At 48.6% G+C, this 19041-nt stretch overlaps 2 long non-coding RNA genes across 2 annotated transcripts in view; both read right to left on the bottom strand.

Moving 5' to 3' along the window:
* The window catches only part of LOC110354167 (uncharacterized), a 110092-nt gene that overhangs the window by 44566 nt on the left and 46485 nt on the right, over nucleotides 1-19041 (bottom strand). The window lies entirely within an intron of this gene.
* On the bottom strand, nucleotides 6644-18313 carry LOC113845441 (uncharacterized). The gene is made up of 2 exons (XR_003501001.3): nucleotides 18172-18313; nucleotides 6644-7087 (listed from the first exon to the last, which is right to left on the bottom strand). It is a non-coding gene; the product is annotated as an uncharacterized lncRNA (long non-coding RNA).

The following is a 19041-nucleotide window of genomic DNA, read 5'->3' as shown; positions in this document are numbered from 1 at the left end:
GGACCGCCCCGTGTCTGCACCTTTCCTGCATCCCAGAGCCAGGCAGACACACTCCCAGAAACACCAAGGGATTTTAAAAGATCGCAGGATAATCAAATACACCTCTCAGCAAAGGTTAAGGCTTTCCCCAGCAATACCTACAACAAGCTGACAACAACGCAACACCAGCAGCACAAAACAAACAAGCAAAGTAGAAAACAAGCCAGCTGCGGGAACCGTGTGGATTTCAGTTTCATCCCAAACTTGCCAGCTCTCACATAAACTTAAAGCATTTAGTTCTTCATTTTAAAGACACGAGCTGGCAATGCTGCAAAAATTCCCAGATGAATGAGAACACATCTTTTAAAAAAGGCCTTTAGACTTCATTTAAAAGCTTCAGCATCCCACCACTTCCCTTCTTAGCCGGCCTAATGTTTTAAGAGCCCCGCTAACCAAGCATGTGACTTGCTTTTTCTTTTCATTTCTTTTCCTTTTTTTTCCCCTCTCCTTCCCAGTTTCAGTGCGGGTAAGTGCAGCTGCCAGCCCAGGACGCCCACCTGCAGATGAACGCTCCTGGACTCAGATTCCGATCCCCAGCCACCCATTTCCCTGCCAGGTACAAAACAAGGGTACAAAACCCACTCTGAAGACGCACTAGAAATGATGAAGCCGACAGAAGACAGAGGTTGGGTTAGATTAGGTTATTAGAAATCATCCATCCTTTCCCCCTTGCCTGCTAATTTTACTCCTGCTCCTACCAAGCCAGAATATTGTCAGGAGGAAGGAACATCCCTGCCTGGGAGTCCGGGCAGCCCGCGGAGGGGAGGAAGCATGTGCCTGCCAGCCAGGGGCCATTTCTTTCCTCCACGGCTACAGAGAGGAACGCTGTGCTTCATAAACACACTTCAAAGATGCCACACTATTAAAAATACATGGACATCATGTGGATCTAAGCTAAATACATATGGCCTTTGATTGCTTGGCATTTCCAATTCATACAGGAACATTACTGCGATGCATTATTGATGCTCAGTAGCATTTCACAGTCTCAAACTAAGGACACCTCTCCCCTTTCTCCCTTCCTTGTATGCAGCACCCTTCGCGCAGTCTGAACAGTCTAATTAAGCCGTGATTAGCTGTATATGCAATTCTGACTGCCACTGATTTGGTTGTGCAAACACTGTGGCTGCGAGCTCGTGGCGCTTGCTGGGGCGCATCTGTCTGGCCAGTGCACATCTGTCGGGCCAGTGCACATCTGTCCTGCTGTTTTTTGCTGGGACCCATCTGTCTGGGCAGCTCGAGTGCTGCTGCACAGCTGGATGGACGTGCCCAGCTGGTGCTCCACGGGGGAGAGCAGGGATGAGGCAGGCAGCAAGTGGAGAGCAGAGAAAAGGAGGCATTTCTTCAGCTTCAAAGGGCTTGAGGCTGCAGGGAGAGGAGGTGAGCAGGGCCACCAGCTGCTGGCTCAGGCTGGTGACAGGAAAAATGTTCCCAAATAACCCATCGGTTTGGGTCAGTGCTCAGCCCATCATGAACTTCCCAGCTTGCAGCCCTAGGGGCACATCGCTCTCCTTGGGAGCTGTGCACGCCAGCACTTGGCTGGCCTCATCCCCCAAGGACCTTTAGTTTTCCTGGGCAAACTCGTGTTCCCCTTCTCTATTTCTATATTCTACTTCAGAAAGCCCAGACACCTTCCCTGGTCTCTCCTTGGACATTTTGGCCACTCATTGCTTCCCTCCTTCCCAGCCAAAAGCAGAGGTTGACCCTGCATGGTGCGTGCCCCGTATCCCCTGCATGCCTGGTATGTCACACCCCTGCCTACGTGCTGCCCCCACGTGCATCCCCGGCTGTGGCAGGGAGATTCCACAGGGAAATGCTGCTGTCTCTCCAGCTGCCAGCATGGTAGTGATCCCTCACTCCACATCTTCCCTCCCCCTTTTATTTTTTAAAAAAATGAATTCTCCAGAAACAAGAATTTAGGAGGAGAAGATTTGGAAAGAGAAAAGCAGAATCATTACAGCTGAGAAACAGCTCTTGAAACTTATTAGCTCATGACTCATCTCTCTGAAAGGAGCTAATACCTTAATTTCATATTTCTCTGCTCAAATGGAGACCAAAGCATAAACTGAAATGAAACTTTACACTAATGGCTTCTTAATTACACCCATCTAAAAGCAATTACCTGAGGTTTAACAGATACAAAGTTAGGGTTGAGGCGGCCACTGGAAGGGAATTGTTGGCTGGGAAGGGGTGGGCTGCTGGGAGGTGGCACGGCATGGCACAGCATGGCATAGAAAGGCACAGCACAACACGGCACAGTACAATGTCCAGGCTGCTTCAGCTCCCTCATCTCGGCACCCTGACACTGCAGAGCAGCTCAGCTCCTGCAGCCTCTCCATGAGCACTTGCCTGACACTGGCCCTGTGTCTACATGGAGCAAGATTCCTTTGGAATCCACAACCTTTAGCATTTGGAATAGACATTCCTATCACAAAAAGGCAGGCAAAGCCACTACACTGGCTAATGTGGTGCTAGCAAAGGATGGAAGATAAACAAGAGAAATGGCAAGTGCTGAGGAAACCACCAGGTCTCCTGCCTCCTAACTCCTGCCCTACACCTGTTTCGCTGTGTCAGTAGAGAAGCCCTGCTAGCTGGGAAGTAGTAACCAGCATGGAGGTGGATTTGAAATCCCAAGTTTTAGCCTGAGCTGCAAGGAAACACCTTCCTCCCTTCACAGTTTGGAGGCTTCTTTCCTCCAAGAACAGCCCGGGGAGGGTCCTTCCTTCTGTTCATAGCATTGCAAGTGGAAGCCTGGGTGATGCATCCCAAAGGGGGACATACATTTCCTTCAAGAGTGTTTAATGTGAAAAGGAAAACTAATCCTTACAGCCAGGTGCATCTTGCTTCCCACAGGTTCAACCACACCACGGCCTTGCACTCTGTGTCCCTCTTGTCTTACTGCCATGCTGCTGATGAACCCAGTCTCAGTGAGACCTGCAGAAACTGGTGCCATGAGGCCCTGAGGGTAGCCAGTGAACTGCTCCCCTCTTTCTTTCCCTAATGATGCAACAAAAAAAAACCTTCTCCTGCTGCTATTCCTTGGTAGGACGTTATCCTGGGAAGTGCAGGAGACTTACCTGACTTCCCACAGGAAAAGCAATAACTGAACCCAGTCTTCTGTATATCAGAAGATGCTGCAATTATTGAACTACTGGCTAAAAGGGACGGGGTGAAGCTGTTTTCTTCCTTGGCCACAATTTTAGTTAAAGCACACAACATATCTGGAGCAGGCCTGATGCTTTTATTATTATTATTTTAATCAACCTCAGAAGAGATCTGCCCACATTGCCAGCACCAGAAGAGCTTGGTGCCAGGCAGGAGCTGGGTCCCAGCATGGCCAGGGCTGGGCAAGCTCAGGACATGGCAGGGTGTGAGCAGCAGCATCAGAGAGGCTCTGAAGGTCATTATTTTTCTATAGATACACAAGGTGGGGCACCACAACAGCTCTGGAGTTGTCTCCTGCTCCTGATGCTATCAACGTGGAGGAACGACCCTCAAGACACCAAATAAAACATTCAGAGCAAGGGCAGGCTACAGGCAGCTTTATGGTCCACATAAAAGCTGATGGCTTCGGGATGGAAGAATGAATTTTGGGAGGAATGTACACTGCTCACTGCCTTGTTCCTGTGATACAAAGGGATCCCCATGCCCGCTCAGCCCTGGTGGGCCACACGGAAACCCACCAGCAGCTGTAGGCAGCGGGGTGCCCTTTGCAGACTCAAAGCACCCACATCATTTCGTGGGCCTCGTGCCGTGTCGCACCACTGAATGAGATAATACAATTATTGGATAATTAGAGTCATCAGAAAACGTTCTGCAATGGCAGCCTTTTAATTGACTTCCCCATTAACAGATAATGATCAGGCTCCGGCTCCTGCCAGGATGACCCCCTGCTTCTCTCCCCCCCGGGAACAAGCAGTTGACCTGAAAGGCAAACAGCACAGCTGTCCTGAGCTCGCTCATGGCGAACACATCCTTCCACTCTGGTCAGGGGAGCGACAAACTGAGACTAATGGACAGGAAAGAGAAGGTTTCTCAAGCTGGCTGTGAGGGTGGAGGGAGAGTCCATCCAGAGCAAGCTCTGCTGTTGCAGTAGGATGAGGCTCACGGATTCCTCCCTACGGGCAGTCCCTGCGACAGGGCTGGCACAGTAAAACGTGCAGCAAGCAATGCAGCTCCTCTGCCCCTTCCTCCTCCCACCAGCTCACATCTCTCCCCTGTGCCAGCCCATGGTCCTGCTCGCTTTCCCCTCTGCTCTGCAAAGAAGTCTAGAGAACAGGGATACAATTTCACAGCTTCATTCAGGATGCCAAACACCTGGTGTTTCTTTGCACTGGAACTAAAGCTAAACACTGCCATCGTATTTCATGACATGGAGCAAGGCTGAAAGCCCTTGTTTTGGAAGAAAAGGGTTGAATTCCCTTGTTAAGTTGTTTTTTCTCCAGTTAGGAGTGATTTGCTACTCTTACCAAAACCCTGAGCTGCCCCTCGGCTGGAAACTTTCTCAGAACGACACACGCTGTGATGCCTCGGTGTCATGGGATCTTCTCATGAGAAAGATTTCACCCACATGCAGAGCTCTCATTTGGGTTCTGAGCACTTGGGAAAAAAGGCAGAAGCTGTCGTATCTGAGCACAAATCTTGGTCAGGATTTTAAGTTCCTTTGTGATCTACCCAGTAAATCCATTTTTTCCAGCAGCACTGGGAAGAAAGCCAAATCTCCTTTTCTTCCCACAGCCTGGTAACCCAGGCTCCCCACTACCGACTCCAAATTACCCCAGGTCCTGGTGACTTTTCGGCACTGACAGGGCTGAAAGTTCATTACTAAATGGCAGCCAGACTGAGCTGGTAACTGCTGAAGTGACATGTCAGCCCAGAGCAGCACTAGTGTCAGGCTCTTCCCACTGCCAGCTTCACAAGACAGGCTGGAGTTTCATAACTCTTTCCTCTCCTACCATGTAAAATGTGGTTGAAACTGCCTAATTTATATAAAAGTTACTCGGGAAGGACTGACAGACGAAGAGACAGAGAACATGACTGTGGAAACTTGGTTTCCTTAGGAACCGGTTTAAAAATAAATCAACTTTCTGCCAGGGACGTGATGCCATCCTGAAGAGTCCGGTGCTTTCTATGTCTGTAATTGCAGCCTTTCCCTTGATGTGGGGAAGATGTGTTGTCCCCACATGGTTTAAAAACAGTGATAATCCAAAGCAAAGGAGTTGCTAATACGAAACAGTTGAGATGCTCTTGGAGCGGATCAACTAATAAAACTTGGTGCTGAAACCTGCAGAGCCCAACCAAGACCGGCTGAAGACGCGGCCTGCCTTGTTTCTGGAGCAAGAGCAGGCAGCAAACAAATTTCTTCTGGTGCACTGATTCACCTTCAGAGCATTAGCTGGTAAGTGGAACTCGTTTCAGGCGGCTGTAAATGCAAATTTGAAACTGAAACCAAACGGCTGTGCGGGAAGCTGATGGTTTCTGTGAGTCCCTGATGCGTGCCCGTGCTGAGGGCCAGCCAGGATGGCGGCGACATGGGCGCGCAGCCAGCGCTCCACAGCAGCAACTGGGGGCTTGAGACATCCTCAGACTGCCTAATTAGTCTACCTGTAAAGTGTGCGTACTGGTGCCACGCTGACCACAGGGCGTTACAGCAGCACAAAAAGACTGAAGTGATGCTGGTGAAGAAACTTGGAGGTGCCTCATGAACACACATCATACTGAGGCCTACACACATGTAGGCTTGTGCTCACTGCCACAGCCTCTTTTTGCTGAGGGCTCAGCTACAGCTCATCTAACGCACCCAGGGGGGCCTGGGGTGCCCCTCAGTCTTGTACGAGAAACTCGTTGGGAACTGCCAGGGTCTATTTTTTATTCCTTTTTCCAGGCAGGTGGCTAAAGGCAAACAATCCTGAGCTCTGCCCCTCCTAAACGCTGCTCAGCAGAGAGGGTGAGCGACCAGCAAAAACCAAAAAAGCCCCAGTTTAGCAATAAAGAAACAGGGAAGCAGTGACCAAACTGTGTTTCTCTGGCGCATTATTTTACTGTCTAGACTGGCTGTCAGATGTTGTTTTGTTGCTCTGCATGCCTAGAGGCCATACCAAAGCTGGGATCCCCATGTACAGGCTGCTTTGTTTAATGAGAGACAATCCTTGCCCCCAGGGATCTGTAATCAAAATAGGCAGGACAAACAAATGGAATAAAGTCGCTGTGTTCATCCCGTGTGTACCGATGGAAACAAGACCCCAAAGAGATTAAGTGGCCTGCCTGAGGCCACCCAGAAAACCTGTGGCAATGCCAAGAAAAAAACAAATACGTCCTCTGAATCCTAATGCCCAGATTTGTCTCCAGGACTGAAATGTTTCCCTCTTTCCAGAAGCATCCAGAGAGATCCCAGCTAAAAAGACACTGCTGCTGCTCTACGGTTGCATTTCTTCCTGGAGAAATCCAGCACATCAGCTTTCTCCTTCACCAAGGAACCTACGAATGCTTTATTTCCTCCCTGGAGTGGGCGAGAGAGCCCTCCCTGAAGGCACAGGGAGGAGACAGTTGAAAGGGGTGGGGGGAAGAAAAGTCGCCAGCCTTTCTGACGCTGGAATGTAAATAGTGTTTTGCAAAAGAGCCATTTATCAGTGAAATTATAGAATCTGTTTGAAGATTCCCCTGGAGGATGCACTAAAAAGATGGCTTGTATGGAACTTAACGAGAGGTTTCCTGCAACACGCCTGGGCTTCGTGTAGGCAGGAGCACTTTGCTGAGAATTAAATCCGCGTTGGAAATGTTAATAAATGCAGACACATGTTCTTGTTTGTAGGACGCGCTGTGCCTCCTTTATTTATTTCCTTCATTTTATTCTTCTGGATGTAGCTGCGGTGCCAGCCCCTTTCCCCGACACATCCCTGGGGAAGAAGTTGCCGTCTCATCACTCTCCCTGGGGCTGCTGCCTGCTGCTCCCCGCCTGTCCTGCTGCTGCCTCTAGCCAGGGAGCACCAAGGTACCGGCAAGAAAGGGATGCTTCAGTTTCTAGGCAGGTATCAACATTCACTGAGGGCTGGGAAAAAAGAACGAGGGGTACAGGCTCAGGACTTGCTGAGGTGAAGCCTTCCTTTGATTCAAGGCTGTGGAAAGGATTCCCTGCCTGCTCTGCTAGCAGAGGGCTGAAAGGGGACCAGGATGGGTTTCCAAGCAGAAATCTCTACCCAGACTGACCCTCTGCCACGGCTGGAGCCCCAGGTGCACCCCGTACAGAGGGGCTGATCAGGCATTCCTGCTGCCTGGAGCAAACACAGGATGCCCTCCAGCATAGAAAGCATTGGAAAAGAAGTATTTTTAATTCCTCCCTAGAATAACAACAAACCTAGCCAGAGGCCTCAGCTTTTCACAACCCTGGTCCTTGTCATGTCTTGCACCAGCACCTTGGCCCACTGGTACCTTCAGAGAAACTTCACGAGCAGCCCAAGGGGCTGAGCTCAGTGCTGGAAGCTCTGTCTGGGAGCCAGACGTGCCCCAGTGAATTCAGTCCAATGTCATCCATTTGCTGCTTCTTCTTTCCGTTCTGGCAGCCCCACTAGGAAAGAGTTTGGCCTGATTTCTAGAGCATACTAGGTGCTAAAAGCTCTGCAGATCTCAGCTGAGGTGCTCAGCTTCCTTGAAAATCAGATATTTTTATTAGACATCCCAAATCCCTCTGCCAGCAGCATTCATTGGAGTCCCTTTGCTCTGCAGAGAAATTCAAATCCAACTGAATCAAACATGTATTTAAAAGAAATCAGGTAAAGCTTCAAAGACTCCATCAAATTATGTTTAAATGTCTACACAGGGGTTTGCCAGGCCCCCTTTCCCCTCCCAATGCAGCAGTGGATGCCATGAGATGCTTCCAAAGGCTGACCCTGACCCCTCCATACAGGGCTTCCACCATCTGCCTCCTCCTCTATAAACACATTTGGGGAATCTTCCTTCACATCAGCCCCTTCCCTATCAATTCCATGCTAATCACCTTGTCTAGATGACAAACTTTGTCCCCTTCCTCCCACCTAGCCCAGGATGAAGCCTGCAGCTTCCCCTTCCCAGCCCAGCTTTCCTAGGATTCTCCAGGCAGGCTCCTCGTGACCCTCTACAGCCCGTGCCTGCTGAAATTGCTCCCCTGCTCTCTCCAGCCTCAGCCCGCAGCAGATTTCATTCCCCCCCTCGCTCTCACTGTTTTTCTGCTCCTCTTTGTTGGCCCTATTCATTATAGAAGAAGGGAGAGATTAATTAGCCAGGCCCCATGTCTGTCTGAGGGCAGCTCAGTCCGACTCGCAGGCCCAGCACAATCCAGGAAAGCCAATGATTGAAACTCAGCCTTGGAACTAATCTTTTTTTCAGTTCATATTATTCTCCCTTTCTATAATTTAATTTACAACATAATTTCATATTCCTGCTCTAAAGCAGAAGAACCTCTCTCTTGATATGTACATATATTTTTATCCTGCCAGGTTGGGTTTGTGTCTGATTTTATTTTATTTTGTTAAACAAAGAAGCTGAAGTCACTTTGTTTCCTTGAATAGAGCAGGAGGATAAATCTTTGCTGGAGAAGTGCTGAGGCATCTTTCCAAACAGTGGATCTTAAGAAGGGATGGAAGAAAGTGCTTTATTCAGACATTTTTTGGCACCTGAGCCTGAACGAGGAATTGGCCTTTGATTGTTTGGTGTATTATATACTTCAGTGGATATTACAATGCTTTAACAAGTGTTGCTTTTGTTGTTCCTTCTGGAGATGGGAGAAGTATTTACAAGTGTGTGAAGCTGTTGAAGAGGTCAGAGACCTTTTTGTTAACTGGTTCTTTTCTAAAGAGTCTCTGGTTCACAACTGGGAATCAAGGTCCACAGGAAAGCCCAAAACCAACAACAGCAGAGACCACAAGCCAGTGGCAAGCAGATGCTGAACCATGGGTTCTGTGGCCCTTCCTGAACAGTGTTTCATTGCACTTTCCACATCTTGCACAACCTCAGTAACATTTTTCAAGGAAAAAAAAAAACAAACGGTGTGCCATGGAAGAACAACAGAAGAAAAAAAGATGTTCTGTTATCCCTTTTTTTTCCCCCCTCCTTTATTCAACATTATGCCAGGTCCTGAACTCGGGGCACAACAACCCCATACAGCAGTACAGGCTAGAAAGGTGCCTGGTGGAAAGGGACCTGGGGATGTTTGTCAGTGCTCGCAGATACACACGAGCCGGCAGTGTGCCCAAGGTGGTCAAGGAAGCCAACGGCAATCTGGCTCATATCAGGAACAGTGCAGCCAGCAGGAGCAGGGAGGTGATCGTCCCCCTGTACTCTGCTCTGGTGAGGCCACACCTCAGGTGCTGTGTTCAGTTCTGGGCCCCTCATTACAAGAAGGACATCGAGGCCCTGGAGCATGTCCAGAGAAGGGCAATGAAGCTGGTAAAGGGCCTGGAGCACAAGTCCTGTGAGGAATGGCTGAGGGAACTGGGGGTGTTTGGTCTGGAGAAGAAGAGGCTCAGGGAAGAACTCATTGCACTCTCCAATTACCTTATTGGAGGCTATATTGAGGTAGGGATCAGGCTTTTCTCCCAAGCACCAAGTGATAAGACAAGAAGAAATGATCTTAAGTTATATCGGGGAAGTTTAGGTCAGATACTTGGAGAAATTTCTTCACTAAGAGGGTCGTGAAGTATTGGAACAGGCTGCCCAGGGAAGTGGTTGAGTCACCCTCCCTAGAGGTCTTCAAAAAACATGCAGATGTAGTGCTTGGTGACATGGCCTAACGGTGAACTCGGCAATACTAGGGTACAGTTGGACCAGATGATCTTAGAGGGTTTTTCCAACATAAAGTATTCTATGGTGACAATCACACAAGCCTTTAGCTAAATACAAAACCCATTTACATCATATACATCACACATCTTTTGCTTGCAGTTTTGGGATACTGCTCCTAGTTCAAAATTAGCAGGTCAGTTGTGATATTAAGGCACGGAAGTCTCCCTAAGCACCAGTGGTACAATTCAGGTGTTTGTTCCTAAGAAATCAGAGCTCTTCTTTTCACTTCTGAGCTGCACCTGATGCATGTAATAATCAAGCCCACTGACAGAAGCTATGCATTTATAAATACTTTTCTCACAATGTTGCTTCTTGCATTTTTCAGAGGGAATTACTAAAACCTTTTCCAGGATGGTTCTATTTTACCACCAGAAAAAAGAACCAGGATCCCATTTGTGTCAGTACCAAAGTGTCTCCTGTAGTGGACATTTCATATTTTTGAGGTCAGTAGGATTTTCTCTGTTCAAGCGGCTTAGAGATTTGATGAGACATGCACTACAAATTGGGTTGAGAGTTTCAAGCACTTGAAATTTTGCCCAACTTCTCTTTGTAAGCAAATTCTTTTTCCACTTGCTCACTTACATCCTAGCTGCTATAATCACTCTCAAAATATCAAGCAAAGTATCTTACCGTGATAGTCAAAGGAAGAGCAGGCTCTATCTTCAAGGTCTGATCCGTATCTCAAAAACAAGATTGTCCCATGTGCATCCTTTTGCCTGGCCACAATAACAACTCCATTTCTGTTATCACGTCGCTTCCAACAACATCTCTTTGAGAGACGTTTCCAAAATCAGTTTTCTCATCTGACTCTATTTGATGGACCCCGCTTTAGGTTCTTGCATTAAACTCAAAATGGGAGTTAATACCATGCCAAATGGCTTCCATCTCTACTCCACCACCTCGACAATTGATTCATCTCAGGCCAAGCCAGCGTGACAGGTATATCCATCCAGACAAGGACATCTCCCAGGTAGGATGGGCTGCTAAATGAATGCAACAGATTGCAGCTGACACCCGTAATGCTGATTTTCCCCTCTTCTTATAATCATAATGGGATCTCAGCAATAGAGATGGATTTGCTAATTTCCATCTCCTCTCACTTTCCCCTTTAATCACTGTCAGGCATAAATTAATTTCTGTTTAAAGAGCTTTCAGGGAGAGATTCTGTCATTGCATAGAGCACTTAAAGGTCGTAAGTCAGGATAATCCCAGAACATTTCCTACCCAATCTGAGGTTTCAGAGCTACAAATGTCATTTAATTTTGTTATCTCTACATTTTTGCACCAAGCCACCTGGGGACAGTGTCCTACCATACTGATTGCTACTTTACACCGGGATGCAGGTATGACATATTTTACGCTATGTGAGAAGGAGCTAATTGGCTGCCCCCTCAGACACTAATGCAAATTGGCCTGAGTACGAGGGACACACAAATAAGTGCAGAGCAGCATGGGATCAGGCAAATCCAATCCTCTGCTAAAGAAGGAGCACTCTCACACCCTGGACTGATGCTCCTGGTGAAACTGAAGTGTTGTTAATGCCTGATGGCTCAAAAGCAGGCCAGCAGAACTCTAGAGGCTAATTATTGATCACATTGCCAACCTGGATGCTCAGCAGATGTACAGTTACAGTCCTCCCTTGTCCTCCTCTGGCCTACAGAAAGCAGGTATTGCATGTATTTATTGCAGATAAATATGAGCCACCCAAGCAACCTCACAGGTATTTTATTTGGGGCAGAGAAGAGAAGAAAGGAAGTTGAACTCAGTGTGGGACTTTCAAAGGCAAGGTGAAAACCGTGCTATCGAGGTCACTTGAGTGCTGCTTCTTAACCCCCCCTCAGACCTGCATTTCTCCCACCTCTATCAAACAAATCTACGAGTACAATATTGCATCTGCGTCCATCAATACGGAGCCAGCAGGGTGTCAGGAGGACAGCTCAGCCCTTGAAGATCTAAATTGCCACCTAGAGGACCATGCCTTTCTTCATTGCCTCTCTGATGCTGATCGTGCTTCACAAATAAGGTGATTTAAAAGTGTTTAAACATAGGCACAGTGTGTCTGAACTCCTGCATGTTGCACTGAAAATATAGGCAGGGGAAAGCAGTAAGCTAACTAAACCAGAAGGAGTAAAATCATTAAGAAAAGACATCATTTTATCTAAAAAAAAAAAGCTACTGAATAAATTATCATTCCTGCTCATTAAAAATTCAGTGGAGATGAAACTGTGTGTGGTGATAATGAGCAAATGTTTATATTTGCAGAGAAGTGTAACTGCATAGATGGAAAATTATTGATTTATCCAAAGCCTTAACACATTTGTGCAGTTACTTGGATGGATGTCTGTCCAACTGACTGCACAACCAGCAAAAGAAGAGCTGTCCTGAAAAACGGGTACACCTCATTAGAAATGAGGAAACAAACTATTTTTACAGTATCTTACATAATTTATATAGAGTTATTAAGAGAGGCAAAACTGAAGACAACTTCTGTGTCATTTTCTCCAAGTTCCCAAAAAAGCAAAACCCCAAACACCAACACACAAGCTCTTCCTCATAATATTTTAGTTTGAAAGTTACTTTTCATCATCAAAGCCATTACCCAATTAAAAATGGCTTTTTGAGTGTATCCAGTTTTGTCCACTCTCAGCCTAGACCAGGCTACTTACTTCCTTGCACCAGCACCCATTTCCTAGCAGGTTGTAGGAACACAGAAACACCCAAGCTGACTTTTTTCCCCTCTATACTTCCACACTGGCACTCCACGTGCTGCTTCTTCACAGAGCCAGTTTTGTGCATCCCAGGCAACCTTGGTTTGCCAGCCCTGAACTTCCATCCCTTCCCTTTCCATCATTCTCCCTCCTTCCCCATCCCTTCTCCACCAGCACCTCCACGCACGGAGCTTCCCAAGGCCCAGGCAGCCCTCACCTCGCAGGCACAAGGACAGAGTCTTTCCCCCTGAGGTGGCCTTCAGCATCATCCCCTCCCTTCCCCACAGCACTGTCTCGAAGTGTTCCCGACCGCCACGGTTCCCGGGCTCCCCGGCAGCCAGTTGGCACCTTTTCAAATGAGCCCACTGAATGGCAAACGCGCAGATACACTGGGAGAAAATGAGCTCTTCTTATTGATTTTCCAAACCAATATGGCACTGACGCTGCCTCTTTGTGCCATTTCCCTCCTCTGCCAGGAGGCATTCACACCCCTTCCATCATTTTAATTAGACATTACACCTGACACAAATGCCGAGTTGATTAACCTTAAAGGAGCTGAATAGGTTCTCTGATCGTTAACACGGGGCCCCTGACATACTATAACTCATGCTAACATGTGCTGTTGCACAAACTCACAGCTTCTTCAGCTCACTCTCCAAAGCCACAATGCAATGTAATAACATCTACAGAGAGCTTTTTATGAGACTGTCTCACATAATAATGCTATAAAAGCGAGATTTAAAAGATGGATTGCCCTGGACTCCGCAGACTTCACTTTTTAATGTTTACATAAATGCACCTTTTCCAGGGTGTTTGCAGATAACGGGCCTTCCCAAGTCGTGGGAGAGGAGGCAGCCATCAGCCTCCCTTCCCCTGCTGCGGCTCTCAGCAGGCAGCAGAGCTCTGCTGGGACCTTTCTGCCGTTCCCCAGCTCCTCCTCTCCTCTGACGGCAACAGGAGGCACAGAGCAGCACGCAAAGACTCATTTGTCACATCCAGAGCCCTCCTGCGAACACTTTGTTCAGAGGAAAAGTTTTGGATGTCAACAGAACCCATCCAGCCTTAATATTCCTTTGTTACGCCGCGCTAAAGACAAAAGGAGAGACATTAAGCTGTGATGTTTTAGAGCCTGTTGCCAAAGGAACAGTTTTGCTGCTCAGACGTGACTCCCTGCTCTGCACAGATACAAGCCTTCATTTGTCTGTGTCTGGGATAAGCCCAGATCAGCCACTGGCTGACACAGACCAAGTACAACTGAATCAACGCAGCCCAGAAAGAGAAGCAGGTTTTTGCATGAAGTCGATTTGATGCCCAACAACCTCAGAAGAGGAAAGCAGCCCAAGGTGCACCAGCACCCAGCTTTCTGGTTCAGCTATGCCATTCGGTGACATCTCAGCATGGGTGTGACATTATTTAAGGTCTCCTTGCCCTCACGTCAATCAAATCAGGTTCTACTTCTGGAAGCAGCAAGGGGAGAGCTGATTCCTTCTTCATCAGCAAGAGAAGGGGGACAAGAGACTGCAAAAGCATCTGCCTACCTGTGTCATGGGACAGGGGAATAAACTGTAAATGAGTAAGTAAATACATTCAGTGATTTGGTGTGGCTTAATTGAGCTGGGCTGAGGAAAGACTCCTCATTCAGCAAGCAGAGCTCCACCAAGACTGAGAAACTGTTGGAGATGTACAAGTTCTGACGAGATCCCCCGTTAATCGGCAGCGCTGATTTGGCTGTGCCTTCATCTCACTTGTTCGTCTTTGCCCTGCATTAAAACCTGTCAAGCCTGCAAACACCACAGTGGTTTTGTGATTAGGCTGCTCATCTGACAGTGAGCTGGGACTGGGAGAATTCCCTCCCCCCCCCAAGAAAAGCAGAAAGAAGGTGAGTGATCTTATTAGGATACGGCTAAGGTGGCTACGAGAGGAACTTTCTGGATTGCATGAAGGTCAATGTCATATTGAGCTTCTTCTCCAGGCCACACTCTCCCACCACCCCAACAGCTGGCACAGGCTGAGCTAGGAAGGGCTCTGTGGAAGCCGTAGCTGCCTCCTCGTTAAACGGAGAGTGCACAGTCCATGGATCTCGTGCTTAGATCCAGCCCTAACTTCCCACTACACACAGAAACCGGCACGCACAGACAAGTCCCAAGGCTTCGTGTTATTCTTTTGCTGTTTGTTTATTGGCATTTTGGGAATAGAGTGGCTTTGTCTATTCCAAACACAAAACAAATAGCTCACCACACACAAACTGCTGAGTTTACATTAGCAGGCAAGATACGCTTCTGCTATGAAGCCAGGCATGTATTAGGATAAGACAGAGCTGCCACATGACCAAAACCTCACAATGTTTTCTCTCCTTACTCTTCCCCAGCATCAAAGCCGTCTTCCTGGGCCCTTCTGCACACAACTCCACCAGCTAAGCAGTGGGGAGATGGACAGAAGATGACAAGAACTCTTCTGCCGCTTTCACATCACTGACTTCAAGGTCTGATCAGTTCTCCCTCGCAGGCAAGGAGGCCAAGGATCACACATTTTGAATTTGAAAGAGCCTGCTGCAGGCTCGCGTGGCAGTCCAGCCGAACAGAGGGAGAGGGTAGCCACAGCTGGCTGCCGAGCAGCTTTCCTTTGAAATCCTGCTCTGCACCAGGCAGACAGATGTCTTGCCAAGCTGATTGAGAGCAAGTGGAAAACAGTGAACACAAACACATCTGTGGTGGTGTCAGACACAGAAAAGGTTGGCATTGTAAGATGACAACATTGCTCAACCCTCATCCTACTGAAAGCACTGGAGCTGCGGTCTCCAGGAATCAGCAGTGGAAGAAGGATTGCCACGCAGCTCGAGGATGGCTCAGGCTGGTGGATACCACGAGGGCTCAGCTGTACACAGCGGGATTTGTACTGCACCTATGTGCCCTACCACCAAGTTAGGGCCCCTCTAGGCACATGGGGAAGTTGAGGGATGTCCTCGAGTACTTGCAGTGCTGGGGTTGCACAGGGGCAGTGAGACAGACCTGGGAAATGTAAAGGACACAAGGGGCTGAGGAACAACCAGAGTTTGCTTTCATTTGTCTGAACTTGCCCATGTTGGTTCCATGGGCGTGTAAGACAGGATGATAGCCCAACTAATCAGGAATCACTCGTCCTGAAGGGCTCCTGCAGCTTCTGGACAGAAAGAACCCACCCTAAATGATCAGGTCCCATTTGTGCATACCAGGTTTCTTTCCCTTGATGGTGAACAGCTCCTTCTTTCCCTTCTCTCCTCCATTCAGGCAGCCTGCGGCAGAAAGCCTCCTTCTTTCTCCTATTTGCATAAGTGATGATGCAGCCATCCTAATTATCATGGGAATCCACTGCTCCCCCTCCCAGCACCTCCCCGCTAGCTGCTGCTCTTTCCCTGCTACGGGTTTTGCTGGCAGATGGGACCGGAGCCTCCTCAGCCCACTGGCTCTTCCTTGAAGAAGAAGAAAGTGACAGCCCTGCAGGCAGCCGAGAGCGGCCGAAGCGCGGCAGCGTGACTAATCTGTCAGGCAGCAGCATCCCAAAGGCCAGGACCGAGGTTGTGCTCGCACAGCCAGCTCCGCCAGGGGAAAAGGGGATGCTGAGCACAAGCAGGGGGCTGCATCGGGTACATCTCCCCCCAGTGCTGAGCTGTGAGGATGCCTCTTAAGTTCTTCCTATTGTACTGGGGTCTAGGGTTTGGATCAAGTCAGCAATGAAGCGTACAGTCAGGGGGTAGCTCGACGGCAGGGCTCTAAGCTCATACATATGGAAGGATGACCTTACCAGCTCCGCTCAGTGTTCACTCTGCAAATCAGATCTGATTTGCAATCAGCCATGGCCACACTTTTCTCCGTTTCACCCTCAAGTCCTGCCCTTACAGCATTGCTTACATATGGTTTCACCCGTGTTTTTTTGGGTTTATCTGTCCTACTTCCATCCCTATAACCCATTACCTCAGCAAATTAGCAGTTACTCGCAACGACCGCTCTGCCAGACATCTCTCGCTTTGTTTGTTTTAGGGTTAGGCCTTTCACACAGAGAAAGACGGGGTTTGTGATGCTATTTATCTGCCTGTAACGAGGTTCCTCGCAAAGTCCAGACACCAATAACTGCACCCACAGCAAGGACTGCTTAGCACGGCCCAGCCTGCACATAGCTTTTTATGTACATACATCAGATGGCCGACGCACGTGATCATCTTTCTGTATACGCCTGGAAAGGCTCCAAAGAACTGATGAACCAATTGGGATTATAGACAGGAGCGAGTTTAGTTACAGTCCCCGGGGGAAAACAAGGCCTGTGTGGAAGGAAGTAGGACAGGAGAGATGAAAATAGTCTATCGGGAAAGCAAGCCAAAAACCTGCCAGAACACCCAGCAAAATGCAAGACAGCCTTCTCCCTTACTCCAACCCCATGGGCTCCAGCATCCCACCAGCCATCAGCTGAGCTGTCAGCACCCTCAGCAGCTCCAGGACACCCAACTCAAGCCCCAGAGCTGCAAAGCACAAAAGCCAAACCCGGGAGTGGGGGAGGGGATGGGGGGACTGTGTTCATGTCAGATGGTGCCAGGGCTGCCCTAGCACCTCCGCCTCTGTCCTGTCCAAAAGGCTGTCCCATGCTGGAGTCCCACTTCTCCAGAAATCAACAACCCCTTCTCACAGCAACCTTCTGCTTATGGACTTTGTGGGGCATTGACCCAGGACAAAGCTGAATCCAGTTAATGTTTCACAGCCCTACAGAGCTTGCACCCACTTCCATCTCAAGGCCTGGCCCCAAGAGCAGTGCCCAGAGACCACCCCCTGCCTTCCCCTTGTTAGATCTCTTTCATCGCTTCCCACTTGCTCACTTCCTTCTCCCAGCCAGCATCTCAGTTGGCTCTGATGTGCCCCATCAGCAAATATCCTGATCCGGCCTCTCCCTAGCAGACACAAACACGCATAGCTCCAGCCAGGGAGGAGGTAAAATCCCTCCTGCAGGCGGATTCCACAAGAGCCTTCCACCGGGCCCTTGTGCCACGAACACCAGCCAGATGGCCTCACCACACGGTGTCCCACCACGTTTCGTAAGCAGCAAAGGTGCCAATTATCTCTTCCTCCCCTGCTTTCAAATCCTCACTCCCCTCACAACACATACACTCTTTTACTTGTCCCGCTTTCCACGTTCCAGGTTGGCAATTAGAATTTGCAACCTCTGAGCTTCTCTGCAAACTGATGAGCTGCTAAAAATACAGCCCCTGCAGGCACCCATTCAACTTCTATTTCTGTATTTTTTATTATTTATTTTTTTACTTTTACTTTTTTTTTTTTTAACCAATTTGAGATGAACAAAGCACTTCAACAAAGAGAAGGAGAAAATGCTGTGATTGTGAAGATGGATTGCTGCCATTTACTTTGTTCATTTTAATTACACAAAGTCATCACTTAGTGGGGAGCCTCAGGAAAGGAAGAGGAAAAGAGAAGGAAAAGGAGCCTCTCTACCCCACCTTTTTATTTCACTGTGCTCCATTTTAAAGCTTCCTCTGGCATCCTGGACAACAACAGCAGAACTAGCACTGCTATGCTCCTGTCACATTTATGCTCACAAATACTGCCGTGTCTAATAGCCAACTCACCTGCTGTGCCTTCAAACCACAAGGCTCCCAGCTCTCCTCCTCAAACAGCACCAAGCAGGCTCTGCACTTCTCCCCCAGCACAGCACCATCCTGCTCAACCCCCTGCAAGGCCCTGGACAGCTCATTTATAACCTTCCCCTACCCAGCCCCCTCCTGCCACCTCCCAGCTGGCAGCAATTTGAAGCTTCAGGACCATTTAGAAGTTCAGGACAGAAAAGTCCAAGCTGGTGCCTGGAAAGGGCTGGGATCTGGGCCTGGCTCCCTTTCTGTCTGATGTTAACTCATTCTGCCAGCTGGGGCAAATATGTTCCTGTTGCCGATCCCCTCCTGACAGGCTCATCAGCAGCTGATTCCCCTTACCCTGACTGTTACCTGTGGTGTGGCAATGGCAACTGTTTGCTGAAGCTATTAAACTGAAGCATCTGAACCCCAGTCTGGTGTGGCTGTCCCAAAACCAACTGTTCAGGTTTGGTTTGGAGGGTCAAGGCAGCTCCTGGCCCCCTTTTGGAATTGATTGTGCAGTGAGCCATTGCTTTTGGTGGGATTTCTCTTCATGTCAGGGTTCATGAGTCCTTGAGCTTCCTTTTACTCTCTTTAGGGTCACAGCAAGATGCCTGGTTTGGGGGAACTGAGGGATTTCTGCCTCCCAGGACTGAACCCAGCTCCCAGGGTCCTCAATACAAAAAGGCCTCTTCCTCAAATAAATCACCTCTCTGTGCTCCCTGTGGCTGCCAGAGACATTTCTCATAGCCCAAAACAGCTTCTTCATCTTTATCTGGGATTTCGGCCCTGTCTTTGTTCTAAAAGTTTTGGCTTTCTTCAGAGGTCTGATTTGGTTTCATCCTTGCAGGCTCCCCTAAATTCCCCTCT

Source organism: Anas platyrhynchos, chromosome 18 (genome assembly GCF_047663525.1).
Source record: "Anas platyrhynchos isolate ZD024472 breed Pekin duck chromosome 18, IASCAAS_PekinDuck_T2T, whole genome shotgun sequence".
In the NCBI taxonomy this organism is placed as follows: Eukaryota; Metazoa; Chordata; class Aves; order Anseriformes; family Anatidae; genus Anas; species Anas platyrhynchos.
The sequence above is the reverse complement of the archived record's forward strand: the minus strand, read 5'-3'. Positions and strand labels throughout refer to the sequence as shown.